The 24587-nt window shown below is 45.4% G+C and overlaps 1 protein-coding gene across 6 annotated transcripts in view; it reads left to right on the plus strand.

Moving 5' to 3' along the window:
- NFAT5 (nuclear factor of activated T cells 5) overlaps positions 1 to 24587 on the plus strand; it is a 182225-nt gene that overhangs the window by 25764 nt on the left and 131874 nt on the right. The window contains exon 1 of one of the 6 annotated variants that reach the window (XM_068260762.1): positions 12318 to 12338. The exons of the other annotated variants lie outside the window; for them this stretch is intronic. The gene's annotated coding sequence lies outside the window, so the exon portion shown is untranslated. Of the gene's footprint in view, positions 1 to 12317; positions 12339 to 24587 lie in introns of those variants that run through there. 6 annotated transcript variants of the gene reach the window in all.

Consider the following 24587-nt stretch of genomic DNA (forward strand, 5'->3'; position numbering starts at 1 on the left):
ACCACCAATATTTAAAGATGTACATCTATAATATATTTTGTGTGTTGGGGGCCGTAAAAAAAGCCTCAGGGGGCCACATTCGGCCCACGGGCCTTAGTTTGAGGACCACTGGTCTAGGGCTTAGAGTATTAGTATTAGAGGCAGAGGATCTGCAGGACAGCCAGGTGACTAGTATTGCGTAATAAAAACAAGTGCTTCATTTTTACAATAATTATGTATAAATGATTTAGTCAGTGTTTGCCCATTGTAAAATCTTATAAATCCCTGATTTACATTCTGACATTTATTACATGGTGACATTTTTACTGTTGGCAGGTGATGTAGATGTTGCATGTTTTTTTGGCAGTTGGAAACAGCTGTAAACAGCTATTTCCCACAATGCAACAAGGTTCACAGACAGGAAATTGCCAGGAGTACCATGGTCCTCAGAGTTTCTTGTGGGAGGGGTTTCACCATAATATCAGTCATGCAGCACCCCCTGATGGTTTGTTTGTGAAAAGGAAAAGATTTCTCATGTAAAAGGGGGTATCAGCCACTGATTGGGATAAATGTCAATTCTTGGTCAGAGTTTCTCTTAAAAAAAAAATGAAATATGGCAGCTTCCATATCCCCCTCACTTCAGTTGTCCTTTACCCTCCTTAGCGGTAACCCGAGTCAGGCTCGGGACGGAAATCTGCAGCTCTGAGCAGTAACCCCGAGTTGGATCCATCCGAGGTGTGGAATGTGCAGGGCGACCACAGATCTATCAAGTGGTATGATTTTTAGGGTTGTAAAAAAAATTGCACCGCTTTTTGAAAAATAATCTGGAAAAAATCATACTGCCAGGGACGTTAATGCCCGGTACACTCCATGCAAATTCCCATCAGATAGACTGGTTTAATCGATTATATCCGACAGGTCCGATCTGATTTCCGAGTTTGTATAGAAGCGATTGGAAAATTGATCAGAAGAAGAATTGGAAATCAGATCGGAACTGTAGGAAATAATGGATTCGACCCGTCTATCTATAAATTGCTTGGTGTGTACCAGGCATTACATCTCTGTGGTTCTTTGGTGTTCACTTGCATTACCTGACTCCACCAGTGCTGCGGTTGGACTGGTGGACAGAGTGTTAATTTGGCTTTTAACATCTCTCTGGTAATGGATTGGCTTATCTCACTCCACCTGTGCTGGGGTTGGACTGGTGATCAGAGCCCTCCTTTGGGTTTTAAAGGACAACTGTAGTGAGAGGTATACGGAGGCTGCCATATTTATTTCCTTTTAAACAATACCAGTTGCCTGGCAGCTCTGCTGATCCTATGCTTCTAATAGTTTTGGCCATAGACTCTGAACAAGCATGCAGCAGAACATGTGTTTCTGACATTATTGTCAGATCTGACAAGCTTAGCCACATGCTCGTTTCTGGTGTTATTCAAACACTATTGCAGCTAAATAGATCAGCAGCACTACCAGGCAACTGGTAAGGTAGCCATATACTGGTCGATTTGCCATCAGATTCGACCAACAGATAGACTGCTCTCTGATCGAATCTGATCAGAGGGATCGTATGGCTGCCTTTACTGCAAACAGATTGTGAATCGACTTCAGCCTGAAACCGATTCACCATCTGCTGAGCTGCCGCTGTCGCCCCCGGGCCCCCGCATACATTACCTGAAGCCTGGTCCCGGGCATCTTCTCCGCATCACCTCCCAGCTGGCATCTTCCCCGCATCACCTTCCGCATCACGGCATCCGCGTATAACTTTCTGTCACTCCAGTGACAGCGGAAGTTCAAATGGAGCGCCCTCTATTTGTACTTATGCTGTCACTGCTGTGACAGCAGATTTGATCCCAGTGATCGAATCTGCTGTCGATTGGTGGGTAATCGGCCTGTTCAAAAGGATACAAATATGGCAGCCTCCATATTCCTCTCACTTCAGTTGTCCTTTAATGTGTCTGGTTCTTTAGTGATTGCATTACTGTATCTCATACCACCTTTTTTTGGTTCTACGTAAAGGAAATGTTTGTTTTCTTTTGGTAAAATGAGATTTGGGCTTGGGTCACCAGGTGAGAGATCTGGTAACCCAAGTCCAAATACCTGATCAGAAGAGACCCCGGTAGGCATAAGAAACTGGGATGAATTCTACCTTGCGATCACCCAGCATTGAGATACAGTGTTCTCCCCAGGCTCTTTTAGACGGGTGCTCCACCTGACTATTTTTGGTGACCACCCGGCTGTTATCTGCTCACCTCTTCCTCTGCTGTAAGCAGAGAAGCGCCAGCCCTGCATTCTGTCATCTTGCACCATCCGGCTATTCATGCCACCTGGCTGGGAAAAAATTCTGGGGAGAACACTAAAATATGTATATTGGTGACGCTAAAGCTGACATGCTCTCTAGTTCAACATGTGTCTGTGGTCCTGGTTCTGATAAAGTGCTGCGCTGTCGGTGCGAAATGTTGGTCGGCCCTGCACTGGTCCGTATATATGCTTCTTTCTCCTATGCTCCAATAGGATATGCTTGCCTATACACCTTCAATTGCCTGTGAACCTTTTTAATGAGATTTTTAAATAAAACAGTTTTTAACAGCGTATGTGCACTCCGCTCTGCTCTCTATTTGAACTGTTTATCCGTTGACATGGTTGTCCCTATTAGGGACCGTCTAAGGTCCTACCAGCTAAAGTGTAAATCAAGGAAACGCAAATAAGTCTTTTGCTTCCACCTCAGTCCCTGTTAGTGGTTTTACCCCACTTCCTGGCACAGAGACAGGGAGGCAGCTGGAGGGTGACTTGTCACTGAAATTGGATTTGGGGATGCCCAAAACAGTTGTTTTGTAGATGCTGGTATACAACAAGTATTATGAGGGTTTACCTACACTATCTGCTCATATTATTCAATATCTGTTGACCTCCATGCTACATGGAGGTGGTAATAGGGGTCAGGGATTGGCCAATCTTAATTGAAAGTGTGTACCAGGCTGAAGAGTCCAGACTAGAGCTTCATAGGTTGGTTAAAGTACACTTTACATGATGTTGTTTTAGTTGGTTTGCTTCAGTCTAGGGAACAGCTATAAACCAGCAAGCCTGGCTCGAATTCATTGCACACTGTTGGCTAGTAAGTTATGAACCTGCTTCACTTTATCCTGTCTTACTTAATGTGAACCCGAGGTGAAAATAAACGGAAGAGATGAACAATATTTATCCTCCTACACCTAAAAATAACTTTTTTTTAAGTACCCCAGGGGTTTCCTTATATTTAAACTATTAGGGCTCGCTCACATTTCAAGTGCTTTTCTAAGCTCTTGCTAATGTTATCCTATGTGAGTGTTCACACTGGAGCGATGTGTTTTTGTAAAAATCCTCCCCCATAGCATTGTATTAGCAAGAGCTTTTAAAAATTACGAGCGCTTAAAGGGAACCAGAGAGGAACGTAAGAAAAAAAAAAAAAAGAAAAAGCTTTTGTACATACCTGGGGCTTCTTCCAGCCACATAAGCCTGGATCGCTCTCACGCCGCCATCCTCCGCTTCCTGGATCGGCGGTACCAGAACCCGTCACTTCCGGCGGACGCGGCCAATTGTCCGCATCACAGGGGCTCCGTCCATACCCATACGCATACGGCTGCGCAGTAAGCAGCCTCACGCGTACGTCTATAGAGGGAGCCCCGTGTAATGCGGACAATTGGCCGCGTCTGCCGGCTGACTGGCGGCCATGACGGGACTCGGTACCGGCGGATCCAGGCAGCAGAGGACGGCGGCGTGGGAGCGATCCAGGCGTATGGGGCTGGAGGAAGCCCCAGGTATACATGTAGCTATGTATGTATAGAATATTTTTCCTGGGGCCCCTGGTTCCCTTTAAAAAGCTCTTGTAGGGTGAACAAGCCCTAAGAAAGTAGATTGACTGTTTTACTGTCTCTAATCGGTTGCAGTCTATTAAGAGTCCCAGACTTATTGACCTTTTTATCTCTCCCCCTGCCCTCAGAAGTTGTATTCTGCCAGAAAAACTTTTATGGCTGTAATTAGCTTATCTGTGATGTTTACCGTACTATATAGGCCCATACACACGTCCGTTTTTTCGGCCAGCGGATCGCTCAAACTCACTCTTATCACGCGAACGACAGTCTGTACACACGTCCGATTTAGCGGGTGAACGACGGGTCGTTCAAACGACCCGTCGTTCGCAAAAAACGGACGTGTGTATGGGCCTTATTCTTGACGAGGTAGGGACAAGACAGAAGCAGCCACTTCCATACCTATAAATTAACTTTTTCATGCAGCAAAATATTGTAAAAGTAATACCTTTTAATGGCTTCTGGTTGAACTCGAAGGACGTATGTTTTTTTTCAACCAAAATAACTATGTAACTGATAGAGTTGAATGATGCAAGCTTTGTGGGATCTAGTCCCCTTCTTCAGGCATATTTCCAGATGTTAGCTGAAGTAAAACACTGATGCAGGTAAATAGTAAACATGTAGATGGCAGTTGATTTAGTAAATGCTTAACAGTAACCAGCACAACTGCCATCTTCATGTTTACTATTTACCTGCATCAGTGTTTTACTTCAGCTAACATCTGGAAATATGCCTGAAGAAGGGGACTAGATCCCAGAAAGCTTGCATCATTTAACTTCAGTTAGCCATTAAATGTATTACTTTTACAGGACATTGTTTTTTTCTACCTACATAATTTGTTTGGCTAACACGGTACAGAAACATTTTTACTGCTATCATGCAGCAATGTAAAACAAGTAAAACAGCCTGGTTATTAATATGTTCTGCACTGTACATACACATTATTATTATTATTTAGTATTTATATAGCGCCGACATCTTCCGCAGCGCTGTACAAAGCATATGGTCTTGTCACTTAACTGTCCCTCTGAGGGGGCTCACAATCTAATCCCTACCGTAGTCCTGTGTCTATGTATGTATTATGTAGTGTATGTATCATAGTCTAGGGCCAATTTTAGGGGGAAGCCAATTAACTTATCTGCATTTTTTTTGAATGTGGGAGGAAACTGGAGTACCCGGAGGAAACCCCCCCCACACACACACGGGGAGAACATACAAACTCCTTGCAGATGTTGACCTGGCTGGGATTCGAACCGGGGACCCAGCGCTGCAAGGCGAGAGCGCTAACCACTACGCCACCGAGCTACACATGTTTATCTCATCACGTCACATGTTGCCCCCCCCCCCCCCCCCAAGCCTCCTGCCGAGGCTTCCGCTCTGACCTCTGCTGGTTTGAGAAGGTGGGCCACCTCATCATCTCAGCTGCCCGACTTCCCACTGGGGGGGGGGGGTGCATGCTGTACTACCTACCCGCTATTTGTTGCTGGTTTGAGGGGAGGCATAGCTGTTACAGTAAGAATCCCCCTCCTTGTATATCAAGCAGATTTGTGGGTGGTGCAAAGGCTGTCTTCTCCAATAGTTCCTCCCAGTGTTTTTATTCTTGTTAACAGTGAATGATCAGCAGAGTGAAATAGTCATGTTAGGTGGTTGTGCAGAAGTGGTAACAGCAAGCATGCCATAGGTCTCTGCACTCTGGTATGTGAGATTGGAGCTGTATTGTGTGCTGCTGCCACTTCTGTAGCAAAGACGGTACAACTTCAGCAGATATGCAGTGCTGATAATAACTTGCATGCTGTTTCTGGACATCATTCTTGCGCTGCTATCTGTATCAGCTAGTGCTTCTTGCTTGAGGCATGTGTACATACTGTACATTGTAAATACCATACATTCAGGGTTATGTGACCAGCACGGTTCTAACTAGCTAATCTTTCCATAGATCTACAGTGTTCTCCCGAGATGCTACTTAAAGGGGAACTGAAGCGAGAAGTATATGGAGGCTGCCATGTTTATTTCCTTTTAAGCAATACCAGTTGCCTGGCAGCCCTGCTGATCCTCTGTCTCTAATACTACAACAACAACAACAACAACAAATAACATTTGTAAAACGCTTTTCTCCCGTGGGACTCAAAGCGCATAAGCATGACTCCGACCATCGTGGTACAGAGGAAGAATTTTATAAATCTGGAAATGCCAGGCTAAACAGGTGGCTTTTCAGTCTGGATTTGAATAGCTCCAGGGATGGTGCTGTCTTTACTGGGTGTGGTAGGGAGTTCCAAAGAGTAGGGGCAGCATGACAGAAGGCTCTGTCTCCAGATTTTTTGAGGTGCACTCTGGGAGTGACCAAGTTTATAGAACTTGCTGATCTGAGGTTGTGAGAGGTGTGGTGCAGCTTCAGCAAGTCCTTCATGTATCCAGGGCCCAGATTGTGCAGGGATTTGAATGTCAGCAGTCCAATCTTGAAGAGTATTCTCCATTCTACTGGTAGCCAGTGCAGTGAGCGAAGGATTGGTGTAATGTGACAGTGGCGAGGCTGGTTTGTTAGCAATCTGGCAGCAGCATTTTGCACTAATTGCAGGCGACACAGGTCCTTTTTGGGGAGGCCAGCATAAAGGGCATTGCAGTAGTCCAGCCGTGATGTGATGAAGGCGTGGACTAGGGTTGGAAGATCCTCTGGGGGAATCAGATGTTTAATCTTTGCAATGTTCTTCAGATGAAAGAAGGAAGATTTAACTACAGATGAAATTCGGTTTCTGAAACTCAATTCCCCATCGATTAGTACGCCAAGGCTGCGCACAAGGTTGGAGCTGTTTATGTCTGAATTCCCAATCCTGATTGGTGTTGCTTTAGGATAGAGCTGTTTTGATGGCGAGCACTGGCTTTGGACAAAGAGGACCTCAGTTTTGTCAGCATTCAGTTTCAACCAGTTATCATTCATCCATGCCTGTAGCTCAGCTAAGCAAGGGTTTATTTTTGGGGTAGGGTCTGTTCCACTAGGTTTGAAGGACAGGTATAGCTGTGTGTCATCGGCGTAGCAGTGGTACGTCAGGCCATGTCGTTGGATAAGTGTACCAAGTGGCAACATGTAGATTGCAAACAGCAGGATAGGATTGATCCTTGTGGCACTCCGAATTGTAGAGGTGCAGGTTTGGACATTATAGGACCTAGGGATACTCTCTGTGTTCTGTCAGTCAGGAATGATCTGAACCACTGGAGGACTGATCCACTGATGCCACAGTACTCCTGCAGTCTGTTAAGCAGGATTTTGTGGTCAACTGTATCAAAAGCAGCTGAGAGATCCAACAGGATTAGGATGGAGCATTCCCCTCTGTCCCTTGCCATGAGCAGATCGTTGCAGACTTGGATAATACCATTAGCCATAGCCCCTGAACAAGCATGCAGCAGATCAGGTGTTTCAGACTTTAAAGTCAGATACTACTGCAGAGAAATAGACCAGCAGGGCTGCCAGGCAACTGGTATTGATTAAAAGGAAATAAATATGGCAGCCTCCGTATACCTCTTACTTCAGTTCCCCTTTAATGGGGGAGGGGGTCACTGGCTATTTGGAGTGGGGGATGGGGGATGATGCCTAATAAGTATTACTAGCTACTTGGTTAGGGAGCCATTGCATCTTAAATTATATCTTAAAGTGAACCCGAGCCAAATCCCTGGTTCAAAAACAGAACCTCCGGACCCTATTGAGGCTTCCCTCGGTTATGGGAAGCCCCCCGTTGTAGAGCGCGGCCCCCCTTCACACCGGGGTCGTGCATTAGAAGTTTGAGCCTGGCTGCGGATGCGCAGTATTACGGAGCCCCCGAGATCCACGGGCAGGCTTCATCGTCTACTGCGCGGCTGTGAATGCGGAAGAGGAGCCGTTCGGCCACCATAGGATTAGCGACAATGCCTTGTCTCTAATCTTTAGGGGAGCCACGCTTAGCGACAAGGGAAAGCAGACCACCCAGGGAAGTCTCAATAGGATCCTGAGGCTTCCCTCTCATTAGGTAAGTATCTTAGTTTGTACCCGAGCTTCGGCTCGGCAGTGATATTGCACGCACCTGTATGTAACTGGCAGAGATGGTCCGTATGACGCTGCATGCGCATTCCCGTTGCCACCCGTTAGCCCGAAGATCAGTGAATGTGATCACAAATCCCATTCACCGATCTAAGTGTCCCTGTCTTTGATCGCCGGCATCAATGAGATGCTTGCGGACAATATAACAAAACAAAATTACACTTCCATGTATTAGTTTCAGTTTGCGTGCTATTAGTACGTGGCAGGAAGAAATTGCGTGAAGACATCTTGTGGCCAAATAGTAAAATTACACCTACATACATTTTATTTAATACTAAATAACATACAGTACAGACCAAAAGTTTGGACACACCTTCTAATTCAAAGAGTTTTCTTTATTTTCATGACTATGAACATTGTAGGCATCCAAACTATGAATGAACACATGTGGAAGTATAGTACATAAACAAAAAGTGTGAAACAACTGAAAAGATGTCATATTCTAGGTTCTTCAAAGTAGCCACCTTTTGCTTTGATTACTGCTTTGCACACTCTTGGCATTCTCTTGATGAGCTTCATGAGGTAGTCACCTGAAATGGTCTTGAGGGAGTTCCCAGAGATGCTTAGCACTTGTTGGCCCTTTTGCCTTCACTCTGTGGTCCAGCTAGCCCCAAACCATCTCAATTGGGTTCAGGTCTGGTGACTGTGGAGGCCAGATCATCTGGCGCAGCACCCCATCACTCTCCTTCCTGGTCAAATAGCCCTTACACAGCCGTGTTTGGGGTCATTGTCATTGTCCTATTGAAAAATAAATGATGGTCCAACTAAACGCAAACCGGATGGAATAGCATGCCGCTGCAAGATTCTGTGGTAGCCATGCTGGTTCAGTATGCCTTCAATTTTGAATAAATCCCCAACAAAGCACCCCCACACCATCACACCACCTCCTCCATGCTTCACGGTGGGAACCAGGCATGTAGAGACCATCCGTTCACCTTCTCTGCGTCACACAAAGACACAGTGGTTGGAACCACAGATCTCAGATTTGGACTCATCAGACCAAAGCACAGATTTCTACTGGTCTGATGTCCATTCCTTGTGTTCTTAAGCCCAAACAAGTCTCTTCTGCTTGTTGCCTGTCCTTCGCAGTGGTTTCCTAGCAGATATTCTACCATGAAGGCCTGATTCACACAGTCTCCTCTTAACAGTTGTTCTAGAGATGTGTCTGCTGCTAGAACTCTGTGTGGCATTGACCTGGTCTCTAATCTGAGCTAATGTTAACCTGTGATTTCTGAGGCTGGTGACTCGCATGAACCTATCCCCCGCAGCAGAGGTGACTCTTGGTCTTCATTTCCTGGGGTGGTCCGCATGTGAGCCAGTTTCTTTGTAGCGTTTGATGGTTTTTCAGACTGCACTTGGGGACACTTTCAAAGTTTTCCCAATTTTTCGGACTGACTGACCTTCATTTCTTAAAGTAATGATGGCCACTCGTTTTTCTTAGCTTTTTTCTTGCCATAATACAAATTCTAACAGTCTATTCAGTAGGACTATCAGCTGTGTATCCACCTGACTTCTCTACAACGCAACTGATGGTCCTATCCCCATTTATAAGGCAATAAATCCATCCCACTTAATAAACCTGACAGGGCACACCTGTGAAGTGAAAACCATTTCAGGTGACTACCTCTTGAAGCTCATCAAGAGAATGCCAAGAGTGTGCAAAGCAGTAATCAAAGCAAAAGGTGGCTACTTTGAAGAACCTAGAATATGACATATTTTCAGTTGTTTCACACTTTGTGGTTATGTACTATACTTCCACATGTGTTAATTCATAGTTTGCATGCCTTCAGTGTGAATGTACAATGTTCATAGTCATGAAAATAAAGAAAACTCTTTGAATGAGAAGGTGTGTCCAAACTTTTGGTCTGTACTGTATATACCATTAAAATGAATTATTTTTAGTCACCCCCCCCCAAAAAAAAAAAATTACATATGATTTTTTTTTTAAAATGTCAATTAAAAAATACATAAATAGTTACCTTCGGATACTGAACTTTTTTTAATATGTATTTCCCTAGGGTATATTATGGTTATATTTAAAAAAAAATTGGCTTTTAATTAGTAATGGACACAATTGAAAAAAATGCACCTTTATTTCCAAACAAAATATTGACGCCATACATTGTACTAGGGACATATTTTAAACATTGTAATAACCAGGACAAGTGGGCAAATAAAATGTGTAGGTTGTATCTACAGTAGAATGCTTTATTTTAAAACTATAATGGCCAAAAACTGAGAAATAATTATTTTTTTTAATTATTAATCCCATTAAAATGCATTTAGATTAAAATCATTTTTAGCATAATATGCCACCCAAGGAATGTCTATTTGGTGGTGAGAAAAAAGAAGATATAGATCATTTAATTGTGATAAGTAGCTATAAAGTTATTGGTGAATGAATCGGAGGAGCACTGACAGGTGAAAATTGCTCTGGTCCGGAAGGGGAAAAACCCCTGAATTATCGCAAGTACCTTCCGCTGTAAGAAGGCAAATCACACTTAGCGTGACTTATTAGTAGGAGTGCTTTTCGGTCTCTTTTAGTCCCCTATACTCTCCTTGTGGTTTTGGGTCACCCCGAGCCGCGTGCTTACTCTGTTGTACTGGTCCAAGCCCTATCCCATACAGCCATATCAATCCCTGCCATGCACTGAAGAGGACCAAAAGTCCAACACAGGCTGTCTGCATGGTGGGTTGACGTGGCTGTGTAAAATGTATAAGCTATAGGCTCGCTATACACCAGCGGTTCTGGATGCAGGCCTAGCTTCAGGGGCATAAAGAGATAATTTTCATATTCAGCAGTGGTGCATTGTGGGTAATCTCTCCCTGATTTATATTTTGACATTTACCACATGGTGACAGTTTTACTGCTGGTGATGTCAGTGGAAGGATATTCTGCTTGCTTTTTTTTTGGGCAGTTGGACCAGGATGTAAACTGCTGTTATTTCCCACAATGCATTGAGGTTCACAGACAGGAAACTGTCAGGACCTGACATCACACTGTGGGAGGGGTTTCTCCACAATATCAGCCATACAGAGCCCCCTGATGATCCGTTTGGGAAAGGGAATAGATTTCTCATGGGAAAGGGGGTATCAGCTACTGATTGGGATGAAGTTCAATTCTTGGTCACGGTTTCTCTTTAACATCACAGTTCGGTAAGCTGCGTTATGAAGACTTTATAACGCAGGACATTGACCCTCTGTGAACGTACCCTGAGAGTGTTCTCTGATTGGTTTCAGTAGTCTTCCATAAGCCGCACAGTGCTGTTTGCGTTAAAGTGAACCTCCGGACTAAAAATCTACTCAGCAGAACTGAAAAGGCTTGGTGTTTGTTTAACAGTTTCACCTCAGTGTTCTCCCCAGAATTTTTTTCCAGCCGGGTGGCATGAAAAAGTAGCCGGGTGGGTTGAGATGAAAATGCAGGGCAACTCTGCTTACAGCATAGGAGGATGTGAGGAGGTGAGCCGATGACAGCCGGGTGGTCACCAAATCTAGCCGGGTGGAGCACCCGGCTAAAAGAGCCTGGAGAGAACACTGCACCTGCATCAGAACTTTGTTTTTCTTACCAAAGCCTCATTTTTAGCTGCATTTTTAGCTAAGCTCCACCCATCAAAGAAAAAAGCCTGGGCTTTTTTCCCCTGATGCTGTGCAGATCATGATGGGATTTCCTATGTTGTTGTTTACGTTGCCTAGCAACTGGGAGAGGTGCTCAGGACACAGGACAGTTGGAACTGTGTCTCATACTCCCTGTCGCCTCCTTTCAACCAAAAAGATGGCTGCCATCATGAAATCAAACATTTGCCTGTTCTTTTAATAACAGGGTGGGTAAGAGATTATATTACCTATCTATTTTAATTAACATAACTAATGTAACTTAATGACAGTATGTTTGTTTAGGCTGGAGTTCCTCTTTAAGTAACGTGCTGTATGTTTATGAGTAGTTTATAATAAAGAGCTCTGAAGATACTCGTCATGTAATAGATCTCTAGGCCATAACCCACGATGCGATGTTATCATGTGCATCTGTTTTATATCAGTGTGGGTTTACGAGGGGTATGCAAGCAGTGGTATGACCGGTTTGGCTCGGCCTGTCTCTCATAGACTTCTCATTAGCTGCGTGCCGGGCTTAGCAACTCTCATCCAGGCTATAAATGCCACAGAGCGACTCTTCTGAGTTCTGCTGAGAAAAGTTTATAGGTCAAGAGTGGAAAGTGCGTATTTATTGGTAAGATAAAAGGCTTGCAGCACTCACTCGCTACAAGCTTATCTGTGTTCCCTGCTTCTGGGCGACAGAGAATGAATGTGCGCAATCTAAGCTATTCTGCGCTGTCTTACTCTTCCTCCACCGGGGCAAAAGCGTGCCTGAAACCTCATCCCGAGAGATGTCAGCAAAGACAAGTCCATCCTCTCACAGTGATCTGATATGACCCAGGCCAGGCTGCAGTGTAATAATCCAATTCAGGAGCCGCCTGATCTCTTATGATCTCTAATGAGCTTCAGGCCAGGAATCTTCAGTGGATTATCAGCTTTTATAGCAGATGTGTATTGAGGGATGATAAAAGCTGCTGTTGCTGACATCATTATGAATGCATTCCGGTTCCCTGGCTGCTATGCTGGTCTGTGGCTTCATTCCAGTCACACCTGGAACAGGCATGTGGGGCAGTCAGGGGGAGGGGGATAAGAGCTCCTGATCTGCACACTTGGGTCAGAGAGAGGGAGGGAGCTGAGAGCACCTGATCTGCAGAGAGTCACTGAGATTTGGTCCTCTGCAGAGAGTCACTGAGATTTGGTCCTCTGCAGAGAGTCACTGAGATTTGGTGTTTTGCAGAGAGTCACTGAGATTTGGTGTTTTGCAGAGAGTCACTGAGATTTGGTGTTTTGCAGAGAGTCACTGAGATTTGGTGTTTTGCAGAGAGACACTGAGATTTGGTGTTTTGCAGAGAGTCACTGAGATTTGGTGTTTTGCAGAGAGTCACTGAGATTTGGTGTTTTGCAGAGAGTCACTGAGATTTGGTGTTTTGCAGAGAGTCACTGAGATTTGGTCCTCTGCAGAGAGTCACTGAGATTTGGTGTTTTGCAGAGAGTCACTGAGATTTGGTGTTTTGCAGAGAGTCACTGAGATTTGGTGTTTTGCAGAGAGTCACTGAGATTTGGTGTTTTGCAGAGAGTCACTGAGATTTGGTGTTTTGCAGAGAGTCACTGAGATTTGGTGTTTTGCAGAGAGTCACTGAGATTTGGTGTTTTGCAGAGAGTCACTGAGATTTGGTGTTTTGCAGAGAGTCACTGAGATTTGGTGTTTTGCACAGAAATCACTGAGATTTGGTCCTCTGCAGAGAGTCGCTGAGATTTGGTCCTCTGCTATAAAGAGTCACTGAGATTTGGTCCTCTGCAGAGGGTCTATTATTTTCAATGGTTAACCACTGGTGTATGTAAGCTACATTTGAGAAGTGATAATAGACACTTTGTAACAGTAGAATTATGTTGGTAACTAGTAGACCCAAGCCCGTTTTAAAAACGATTTCAGCAAGGCTTGGTGTACAGAGGTGCCAGAGTAGAATAAAAACGTTTAAAAACCGTTTAAAAACGTTTAAAAACAGGAGTATAACTCAATGGGTCTAGATACAGAAGTGAGCGCCTCTGGCGCTCACTTCTGTATCTAGACCCATTGAGTTATACTGGCGCTCACTTCTGTATCTGGACCCATTGGACTCACTGGCGCTCACTTCTGTATCTAGACCCATTGAGTTATACTCCTGTTTGCCTGATGAAGCAGGACCACACCTGCGAAACGCGTTGCACTAAGTGGAGTTCAATAAAATATTTTTGTATTGATATATTGTGACTCAATTGAGTTTTATATTTTTGAGGGAGGTAAGTCCACCTGAACATCCCCCTCTTTTAGACGGTTTTTAAACGTTTTTATTCTACTCTGGCGCCTCTGTACACCAAGCCTTGCTGAAATCTTGAGTCCACCCTCGGTGGAGGGGTGCTACCCCGTTTCCTATCTACAGAGAGCGACATCTTAAAAACCTGAGTGGGGTCAGGTTCTAATACTCCCCACCTGCACTTGAAGTGGTTGCCTATGGGTAACCCATGTTTGTGAGTATTTCTAAATATTTTGCTTTTAACCACAACCAACTTAACAATACTACACCATATTGGGCTCTCGATTTCTCTTTGTTCTTTCAAGCACGTTTTAAAAACGAGCTCTAGGTCTTTATTTTTTTCCGCCGCCGCCAGTCACTGTGCATGCGCGCGCCATGTACCTGCCTTGCGCACACGCAACAGCCTGCCCACCGACCTCGCTCCTGGTCCCGTCTGGCTGTTCGATACTGCGCACATGCGCAGTAACAAAATAACGGGCACAGGGACAGCTGCTGGACGCAGCAACAGTAGGGGATTATTATAGGGGATAATAATAGTGATTGTTAAAGAGAATCTGAAATGAAAATAAACTTATCATATAAGGATTTGTATGTGTAGTGCAGCTAACAAATCATTAGCACAGATATGAGTCTCGTATTGTTTCCAGTACAGGAAGAGAAGAAGCTTCAGTTGTTATCTATGCAAAAGAGCTTCTGAGCGTGACTTTATAAAGTCCTGGACAGCACTGTCTTTTGAAGCTCTTATCTCAACTGTGTCTCATTGATTCTTCTTTGTTAATGGTGTTTCTGCAGAGAAAAGTTCAGAGTCATAAAGGTCCGTACACACGCCGGACTGCAGGCAACGACGGTTCCGTCATCACCTCCCGCTGGGCGGGTTTTCAGCAGACAGTCCGGCGTGTGTACAGTCGGCGGACTGATACGGCGGTTTCTGAATGATCCGCCCGGCGGATCGCTCGGAAACAGCCTCATCAGTCTGCAGACAGACTGTACACACGCCGGACTGTCGCTGGAACGCCCACCCAGCGGGAGGTGACGACGGACCCGTCGTTGCCTCCAGTCCGGCGTGTGTACGGACCTTTAGCCTGCTCTGTGAAATCATTTAAAATGCTGAGTGTGTTGTGGAAACGGCATTTATTAGAGAATGATGCAATGTTATAAAAAAGCTATATATATGAAAATACAAATATGACACTATTTTCTTTGCTACGGATGTTCTACTAGTTATCCGTATTACACAACCAATTCATTATATCATGAGTTTTTTTTTTCTTCTTCTTCAGTGTCACTTAAAATGCATTGGAAACTGTATTGATATATCACTGAAAGGGCTGCACTTCCTATAGGCAATATTTAACAAATCAGTGAATTATATGCTATGTATTGTGCGACTTCTCACAGAGCTGGAACATTGTATCTCTCTCTCGGTTACATGATTTCTTTTGGAAATAAACTGTTATAATAAGTACCAGGTAACTATGGATGTGTTGTTAGAGATTGGTGCAATATTTTTGTTCGTTTAATGGATTTGCTTTGTTTCCCCCTTTTATAATGAGATCTCTAATAAAGGCTGAGAATTTGTGGGACTGATATGTGTATAAATAGTTTCTTAAAGGACACCTGAGGTGAGAGAGATATGGAGGCTGCCATATTGATTCCCTTCTAAACAATTCCAGTTGCCTGGCTGTCCTGCTGAAGTCTTTGGTCCAGTAGTATCTGAATCTCACACCAGAAACAAGCATGCAGCTAATCCTGTCACACTTCAGTCAGAGCACCTGATCTGCATGCTTGTTCAGGGTCTATGGCTAAAAGACAGCGGATCAACAGGACAGCCAGGACACTGGTACTGTTTAAAGTGAAATAAATGTCAGCCACCATATCCCTCTTGTAAAAATAAGCAATGCTATTACGTTATAAACAGTAAAGTTCTTTTTGTTAAAGAAGTGCCACCCATGCTAACCTAGAAATAAAAAAACACATATATGGGCTGGTGCACACCGGAGCGGTTCTAGCTGTTTGAAAACTGCTTGGGTAATGTATTTCAATGGGCTGGTGCACACCAGAGCGGTTCGTTTTTTCCACAAACGCAAACTTGGCGGCTGCAGCATTTTTTAGATTTCTGAGGCGTTCCTGCCTTAATGTTAAGTATAGGAAAGTGGAAAACCGCTCTGAAAAGCGCTAGAAGTGTTTTTGCTACAGAAGCTGTTCAGTACGGGCCCGTTTCCACTAACGCGAATTCGCATCCAAATTCGCATAACCAATACAAGTGGATGGGGCTGTTTCCACTTGTCAGGAATTCTGTGCGGTCTGCTGTGCAGAAACAATCTGCACGGCAGAGGCGTCAGAATTCGCATGCCGCACACCCGCACGCGAATCGCCGCTAATGTAATGTAATAGGAAAACCACAAGCATGTTAGTCTTGCGGTTTTCACGGCATTTCTGCGTGAAAACCCATGTCAATGCTTGCCGGCATTGACATGGTTAATATCGTGTAGCGCAAACCGCAAGCGATTCTGCATGAAAATCCGCATGGAAACGCGAACGAATCCGCACCCGTATGCAGATTCGTTGACACGTTTTCAGCGACGGGATCGCAACGCACAAGTGGAAACGGGCCCTAACAGCTTTACTGTAACAATATATGAAATCTGCTACACAAAAATGCTCCAAAAAACGCTAGGCATGTTTAGAAAACCTCTCTAGACATGCCTAGAATCGCTCTGAAAATCTGCTTCAAAAACCTCTAGCGTTTTGCGGATCTGCTAAAGGTTTTTGGTGTGCACTGGGCCTATAAGTAGATAAATACTAGTTCTACTTACATAACAGATGTATTGCACTGTCCACGTTATGATTCCTGTGAATTATATAAAGGAAAATCGGAGAATCCTATTCTAGACAGTTTCCATCTTTGCTACCTTTTGAATGAAGCCAATCTTGACATTATTTCCTCCCTCACTCTTTTTAATTGTGTATTCGTTACCCGCACTCCTCCCAGAGTCTTCAGACACTCCCACTGAGGTCTATACTAGGAAGTGCACTGTCTTTTATCATTAGGAGGGGGAAATAAAGGGAAGAGGAGGAATATATCATAGATAAAAAGATCCCCCAGCATGTAACTGTTTTGCCTGCTGATGGCAATGGTAATTAAAGGGCCAATGCTCCTAAAGTATGTGATAACTACAAGCCATAACTGCAGAAAAAGTTTTGCAAGTTTTGAATGCAGGATTAGCATCTTTATCACTTAATACACTCAGACCAGTTGCTGTTGAAATTTGATTTTTATGGTAACACTCCCACAGGGTTACCCAAGTGTAATGACCAGTGTCACCTTCTCTCTTGTTTTTATTGGCTATAAAATTGAAAGCAGGAATTTCCCTGTAAAGTAAACCTGAACGGAAAATAAGCTGATGAGATAAACAATTGTATATATCCTCCTACTCTGGAATAGGATATTTTTGTTTTTTAGAATCCCACAATTTTAGTTGATGTATAGAAGCAAAAAAGTAGGTTAAGGCTATTTGCACACCAAGACGTTGCGTTAGGTGCCACGTTAAGGTCGCATAACGTGCACCTAACGCAACGCCTGGTGCTCTTCGATGTGGACGTCAGAGTGAGCCGCGTTGTGCAGCTCACTCTGGTGTCCGTGATGCGTACTCTTGTGCGCATGCGGCATCACGTGGTCCCGCCGGCCAATCACCGCACAGAGCGGCCGCTCCAGGAAGTAAACACTGCACGTCACAACGTGCAGTGAATATTAATTAGCCATGTGCCTGGCCGCTCTCCTTTTTTCCCCAACATGACTGCGCATGTGCCAACAGTCTAACGCGGCTTAAAGAGACTCGGTAACAAAAATTGCATCCTGTTTTTTATCATCCTACAAGTTCCAAAAGCTATTCTAATGTGTTCTGGCTTACTGCAGCACTTTCCACTATCACAGTCTCTGTAATAAATCAATGTATCTTTCCCCTGTCAGACTTGTTGGCCTGTGTCTGGAAGGCTGCCAAGTTCTTCAGTGTTGTGGTTCTGCTATGAACTCCCCCTTCCAGGCCCCTCTATGCACACTGCCTGTGTTTTATTTAGATTAGAGCAGCTTCTCTCTTCTCTTTTACAAGCTGGATAAAACGTCCTCTGAGCTGGCTGGGCTTTCACATACTGAGGAATTACAGACAAGGGCAAAGCTGTTTGCAGGAAGAAACGAGCAGCCTGAAACTTCAGTGCATGAGAACTGCAAGGGGGAAAGAAACACACAAATGATCTCTTGAGATTCAAAAGGAAGGCTGTATACAGCCTGCTTGTGTATGGATGTATTTTCTATGTGTGGACATACTGTACATCAACCTACTTCCTGTTTTGGTGGCCATTTTGTTTGTTTATAAACAAACTTTTTAAAACTGTTTTTAACCACTTTTAATGCAGCGAGGAGCGGCGAAATTGTGACAGAGGGTAATAGGAGATGTCCCCTAACGCACTGGTATGTTTACTTTTGTGCGATTTTAACAATACAGATTCTCTTTAAGCCGCTGTAACGCCGTAGCATGCTGCACTTTCGGAAGAACGTGCGGCGTTACAATGTAACGCAACGTGGGCAGTGTGAACAGCCCACTTGTGTTACATTGCTGTGCGTTGGGGGAGCGTTACAGGCTGCAGTAACATGCGCTTGTACCGTCCCTGTGTAAGCAGCCTTAATGTTGTTATTGTCTCATCCGAATGACAGTTCTTTAGGCCCCTTTCACACGTCTCTTTGCGTCGCGGTACTCTCATCTCAGTGGCCACACTACCTGCGGCGCGACGCGATGGAAGTGTTTTAGATTACAAAAGAAGCAAAGAAATCCATGACTCTGCAATGAATAAACATAAGCTAGTAATATGCAAAATAGAATTGGTATTTATTGAAAAGCGTACCACAAATAACAATAAATAAAGACCAACACCAACCAGCAGCGAGCAATAATATATTGTATACTACGGTCACAAGATCCACAAAACGGTCTATCAGTGTCGGTCTATCTACAGTAAGCTACATAGACAAGATATGCTGGTCCCAATAATAAATGTGTGTCTCCAATAGTGCTAGAGGCATAGGGCACACTGCAATACAATAGAGTGTGTGCTGCTTACCACTATGAAGCTGGAGATAGACCTCCGCGCCGAACTCACATGTGTGACCTTGGAATTAGTTTATGTGCTCTACAATCCTGTGTATTGGAAGTGTTGTAGATGACGCAGTTACGATGCAGGTTCTGCAGTGCGTTGCTGTGCGGTACCGCTAGGAACGCAATTGCATTGCAGTTAATGGCGCAGCAGCAATCTATTTAGATTGTTGTGGTAGTGGTGTGCATGCGGTGATGATGCAAATTTCAGTGATGTACTTCCTGTCCAGCATGGAGCACGTCACTGAGCGGGGGGCGGAGCTACGCAAACCGCAAAGGAAATAAATATGGGAGTCTCCATATCCCTCTCACCTATATTGTCCTTTAATGCACCAATCGCTGTGTGACATTTTACTGATCAGGTAAAATGAGCGATATTTTCCTGATATTGATCATTAAACCACCATGATCTGATTTTAGCAACAATCTGATACAACATTGGCTGTAATTTAGCCACTTCCAGCTTTCTATAGCTTGATGCAGTACAAAAATAATGCAGTTCCTCAGTAGGGATGGCCCTGCTTAGAACTCACGGAGAAGCATGTGATCAGTCTGATCAGCTGATAGATTTGTAAGGTTCTGATTTGCTGTGATGACTTCCTGGTGTAACACATGATCAGGACTAGCAAATCAGAACCTTACAAATCTATCAGCTGATCAAACTGATCACATGCTTCTGCATGACTTCTCCTAAGCAGGGGCCATCCCTATTCCTCAGTCTATGAAACCCCGGACTCCAGGTACCCAAAAAATTGCTCCGACTCCTCGATTCTGACTCCACAGCCCTGTACACTTAACTGGTTGTCAGCCACTCCCATTTATTTACAATGATTTAGTCAGTGTTTGCTCATTTTAAAAGCTTCCCTCTCCCTAATTTACATTCAGACATTTATCACATGGTGACATGTTTACTGCTGGCAGGCGATGTCACTGGAAGGAGATGCTGCTTGCTTTTTTGGCAGTTGGAAGCAGCTGTTATTTCCCACAATGCAACAAGGCTCCCACAGTGTGATTTTAGAACCATGGTCCTGACATCACACTGTGGGAGGGGTTTCACCACAATATCAGCCATACAGAGCCCCCTGATGATCTGTTTGAGAAAAGGAATAGATTTCTCATGGGAAAGGGGGTATCAGCTACTGATTGGGATGAAGTTAAATTCTTGGTTACGGTTTCTCTTTAACAGTGACCTGTTACGGCTCGTGTAACCCATCACATTGTTGGACCCTGTAAATAAGGGAAGTGATCTTCCCCGTTGTTGGACTACATTAATGAGGGAACGGCGATCTTACCCCATTAGCAGCTTCAATAGAGTCATCACGTTTGAGATAAGTGTGCTGCTTTTGACCTCAGTCGGTAGAACTCGTTGTGCTGTAAATTCTTGGAATGCTATGATCTCTCCCTGCTAGCAGAAAATACAGAAACTGAAAGCAGAGGTCCTCTGTTATTGCCTCACACTGCCCCCTAGTGACAAGTGGCTATAAATACACATCACAGCAGTACTATTTAGTAGCAAACAAATGTAACAAATCAGAAATAAAAAAGTGCTAAAATAAATTTTCCTGGAGCACTTAAAGCCTCTAAATAAATTGGTTGCTAAAAGGTTAATAAGGTATAGTAACCTATGTTGTTTTGAACCCCATTAGTAAAGGAGTAGTGACCTTCCCATTAGTAGTACTCCATTAACAAGGGCACGTTGATCCTTCCTACTACTGGAACCACTTGATAGAGAAGCAGAGCACCTCCCCAGTACTGACCCACTCGGTGAGGTTTTTTGCATCCTCGATCTGTATGTCTCCACAGTGTGGAGTTCGTATCAGCTTTTTGTATAGTGCAGTAGCGTGATAGAAATATGAGGTCACTCAGAGGACCGTATCTAGTGGTTTCCCTTGGAAGTGACAGAATTTGATTGCAGTAACAGTGCCAGCATTCTTGAAAACCCTTGGCAGGGCCGTTCACGTGGATGCCAAATCTGTGGTGTGAGTTATTTTTGGGTACAGAAGCATTGTGTACGCCGGTCCTGTCAACACTACGAGGGGGGGGGGAATATTCTTACGCTGAGCACGTGAGACTAAGCTGGAGTTCTCATGTCACAGGACTGGGGAGGAACTGGGTCTGCATCATGTTAATCCGGCCCCAGGCTTCCCTGCTAGATAACAAACAGCGGCATAAGCCGGTCTGACGTAGGCTTAAACTCCAAAGTATCTTAGCAGCCTAGAAAAATGCAGTCTCCAGCACAGAAGCTATTAGCAGGCCCGGCCTCGCACAGGGGGCTGTGTAGAGGGCAGTATGGCCTGTTTACATACACCAGGTGCCTATACTGAATAGAGGGCTGAAATCGGGGTATTTGTATATAAATGCATGCTGGGTCTGATGCACTGGGGGTCTCCTGGGCTGCATGTAGATGGCTGGAATTGCAACATTTAAAGTGTACCTGAGACGAAAAGAAAAGATGTATACATACCTGGGGCTTCCTCTAGCCCCCTCCAGGCTGATCAGTCCCTTGCCGGCTTTTCCAATCTGCCTGGATCCTCCGCTAGGTGGCCCGGTAATTCTGCCAGTCGGCGCAGTCCCGCCGTGCACTCCCCAATCACACTCGTGTGGCAGGGAGCGTCTTGCGCAGGTGTAGAACTCTCCCAGCAACAGGAGCATACTGCGCGTACGCCCCGCGGCCAGAATGACAGGGTCACCTAGCGGAGGGTCCAGGCAGCCTGGGAAGACTGTGAGAGACCAGCCTGAAAGGGGCTGGAGGAAGCCCCAAGTAACCTATACATTTTTTTCTTTTAGGTAGTCTCTGGTTTCCTTTAAAATATTTCTAAGTACGTTTTTTACGAATAAAATGCACCATAAATAACTTTTCTCCTATGTTGCTGTCGCTTACAGTAGGCAGTAAAAATCTGACAGATTTTGGACTAGTCTATCTGCTCATGGGTGATTTTCATTGCCATTCAGTAAGTGCTTTAAAAATAGAGAAAACCATGAGAATCTCCCATAAAGAGATGGACTATTACGATCTGTCAGATTTTTAATGCTTCTGTAAGTGACAGCGAGATAGGAAAAATATATTTACAGTGCATTTTACCAGGGCTGTGGAATCTGAAGGAGTCAGAGTCTGAGAAATTTTGGATACCTGGAATCTGAGTCGGAGTCGGTGGTTTCAATAAACTGAGGAGTCTGATGATGAGCGGGAGGTGACGACAGACCCGTCGTTGCCTGCAGCCCGGCGTGTGTACGGACCTTTAGGCTTCCTTGGGATCGGAGTCACAAGCAGTGGAAGGCCAGGCTTGAGCCGTACTGCTATTTTCCTTCACACAATGGGGCTGATGAGGTCGGCTGCCCCTATTTTGCCATTGTTCTAATTCTGGCACTTCCCAAGAATCTATAGACTGATAAAAGCATGTGATGCTTTGTGAGACATTCATAAGGATCTGGCCAGTGAGACGTGGAAGCCGAGCGATGCCGGTGAAAATGAGCTATGTGAGTACAGGAAAAAGGTTTGTCCTAAAGGGAAGGTTCAGGGAGGGTGGGTAAAAAATAAAAATCAATTTCCACTTACCTGGGGCTTCCTCCAGCCCGTGGCAGGCAGGAGGTGCCCTCGCCGCCGCTCCGCAGGCTCCCGGTGGTCTCCGGTGGCCGACCCGACCTGGCCAGGCCGGCTGCCAGGTCGGGCTCTTCTGCGCTCCATTTCCTGGGACTTCTGCGTCCCACGCCGGCGCGCTGACGTCATCGGACGTCCTCCGGGCTCTACTGCGCAGGCGCAGAACTACTGCGCATGCGCAGTAGAGCCCGGAGGACGTCCGATGACGTCAGAAGAGCCCGACCTGGCAGCCGGCCTGGCCAGGTCGGGTCGGCCACCAGAGACCACCGGGAGCCTGCGGAGCGGCGGCGAGGGCACCTCCTGCCTGCCACGGGCTGGAGGAAGCCCCAGGTAAGTGGAAATTGATTTTTATTTTTTACCCACCCTCCCTGAACCTTCCCTTTAAAGAGGTACTCCAGTGAAAATAATGAAAAAGTGCTTAATTTTTACAGTAATCCTATACAATAATAGGCAACTGTCCCTGCGTACAGCTGCGGCGGGTGTGTGCGCAGTACATGCGGCGGCGAAAAACACAGACCGTATAGCCCGTTTTTAAACGGGCTTGGGTCTGCTAGTTATGTATAAATGATTTAGTCATTGTTCGCCCATTGCAAAATCTTTCCACTCTCTGATTTACATTCAGACATTTATCACATGGTGACATATTTACTGCTAGCAGGTGATGTCAGTTGAAGGAGATGCTGCTTGCTTTTTTGGTAGTTGGAAACAGCTGTAAATTGCTTTTTTCCCCACAATGCAATGAGGTTCACAGACAGGAAACTGTCAGGACCATGCCCCTGACATCACACTGTGGAAGAGGTTTCGCCTGGGAAGGGATTTCTCATGGGAAAGGGAGTATCAGCTACTGATTGGGATGAAGTTCAATTCTTGGTTACAGTTTATCTATAAAGTGTACCTGTAGGGAAAAAAAGTGCCTCTATGGGGTACTCACCTTGGAATTCCCCCATCCTCCTCCACCAGTACCTTCCAGCGCTGAGACCCTCAAACATCCACTTGTTGATGGTTCATGCAGGCACAGTAACACAGACCCAGCCGTCTTTCTTCAGTAAATGCCGAGCCCAATCGGGTCCGTGCTACTGTGCATGTGCAGTGCGGCCAGGCTTCGGGAATCTCGGGGTTAAAGTACCCCTGAACCACTTTATTCTAAACATACTTTTAATGCTGTTTTATGTGCGCATACGTCACTGCGCCATTCTCCGTCTCCAGCACCCTCTGTAGCCCCCGCTCTGTTCAGCGAAATATTCATCTGAGCAGAACATCGATGATGGGCGGGGAGGAAGTGTCAGTACTTTCTCCTCTCTGGCTGTCCTTAGTCCTGCCCCCTCCACTCGCCGCTAATGGTTCCTATGTGCTGTTATATTACACAGCGCACTGGGGAGCTACGCCGTGTTTTGTCTTGTGGTAATTAAAGTCGGAATGATAGTGTACCAATAGCTCTGACTCAAGTCTGACTGGATTATTTGCATGCTTGTTTCCCGTGTACTAATTCCAGGAAGATCAGGATGACAGCCAGGCAACTGGTATTGTTTGAGCTGATTGAAACCTGCGCCCTGTTTTGGTGGTCACCTGGGTGGCCGGGCGTAGATTTCAATCAGCCGCCGCTGCGCGCATTCACCGTTTTCGTTGCTCCCGCCGATGTCTCTCCGCCGTGTCTCGTCACAGCTCACTTGCTCTGCCTGGCTCTATGACGGCAGAGCCCTGTTAGCCGGTCAGGAGCCGATTTCATTGGTTCCTGGCCGTGTCTATCAATGTAAGCAGCTCCTGACACCCTGCCGTGCCGATTTTAATCAAATAAAAAGGAGCACACCAGCCGGCACTTTGCCAGCCGCGTGTGCTACCTGACCGCCGCCGTAGCGCGGCGATCCGCCGCGTGCAGCAGCGAAAGAGGGTCCCCCCAGCCGCCCGAGCCCAGCGCAGCCGGACCAAACAGTTCCGGCCAGCGCTAAGGGCTGGATCGGAGGCGGCTGACGTCAGGACGTCACTCCGCTCATGACGTCACTCCGCTCGTCGCCATGGCGACGAGGAAAGCATAGCAAGAAGGGCCGCTCATCGCGGCCTTTCTTG

Source organism: Hyperolius riggenbachi, chromosome 11, assembly GCF_040937935.1.
Source record: "Hyperolius riggenbachi isolate aHypRig1 chromosome 11, aHypRig1.pri, whole genome shotgun sequence".
Taxonomy (NCBI): domain Eukaryota; kingdom Metazoa; phylum Chordata; class Amphibia; order Anura; family Hyperoliidae; genus Hyperolius; species Hyperolius riggenbachi.